The sequence below is a fragment of the Cicer arietinum genome, chromosome 1 (assembly GCF_000331145.2).
Source record: "Cicer arietinum cultivar CDC Frontier isolate Library 1 chromosome 1, Cicar.CDCFrontier_v2.0, whole genome shotgun sequence".
Classification (NCBI taxonomy): domain Eukaryota; kingdom Viridiplantae; phylum Streptophyta; class Magnoliopsida; order Fabales; family Fabaceae; genus Cicer; species Cicer arietinum.
The window spans coordinates 22,351,931-22,353,148 of record NC_021160.2 but is presented as its reverse complement, the minus strand read 5'-3'; positions in this window follow the sequence as shown (position 1 = coordinate 22,353,148).

The following is a 1,218-nucleotide window of genomic DNA, read 5'->3' as shown; positions in this document are numbered from 1 at the left end:
ACTTTAAATCGGATATATTAGAATTTTAATAATTTACAAACATTCAAACTATTATTAATATTAATTGAGTAATCATAATCATTAATATTTTGATTTCTAAACCGAAATCTAAAATTTATAACAATTCAGTTACAAACTATTAAATTGTTAAACAATTACAAGTATACATCAAATACAAATAATTGTAAATGAATTACTTTAATTTCATATCAATTAAAACTATAAAACAACAAATTAAATATAATTAGTTTCAGTAAAATAAAACTAACCAAAATTCGAAGAGAAATGACTTTGTCCATCATTTCTAAATATTTATATATTATATATATTAACCAATAATCAAAGTAAAAAATCAAATACAATAATTATTTTTTTTTCTCTCACTATCATTTTAATAATCGATCTTTGTGGTAATTTTGATTTTTTTAAACTTTAAATCGGATAAATTATAATTTTAATTTACAAACATTATTTGTTAAATTAATATTAATTGAGTAATCATAATCATTAACACTTTGGTTTCAAAATCGAAATCTAAAATTTATAAAAATTCGGTTACAAAATATTAATTGTCAAACAATTATAAGTATACATCAAATACAAATAATTGCAAATAAATTACTTTAATTTCATGTCAATTAACATTATAAAACAAAAAATTAAATTTAATTAGTTTCAGTAAAATAAAACTGACTAAAATTAAAAGAGACATGACTTTGTCCATCATTTCTAAATATTTATATATTATATATATTTACCAATATTCAAAGTAAAAAGTCAAATAAAAATATTTAAATATATATAATAGATGAAATTAAAGTAATTTATTTGTAATTATTTGTATACTTATAATTGTTTGACAGTTAATAGTTTGTAACCAAAATGTTATTGATTATGATTCATTTGTCAATATTAATAATAGTTTGAATGTTTGTAAATTAAAATTCTAATAAATCCGATTTAAAATAAAAAAAATTCACAATTACCACAAAGATCGATTTAACATTTGAAAAATTTCTACAATACATTCAGATTTGTGTTCTGAAATTTAAAATGATCTAATGTCAGACATCTTTTACACATGCTTAAAATTATTTGAGTCAAACTTTTTCAACTGCAATTTGTAAGCTACTCAACATATACTACATTGAAGTAAAACTAAGAATATGAGACACACAAAGCAAAGTGACACTTAAAAACAACTAAAGAAGGAAAAGA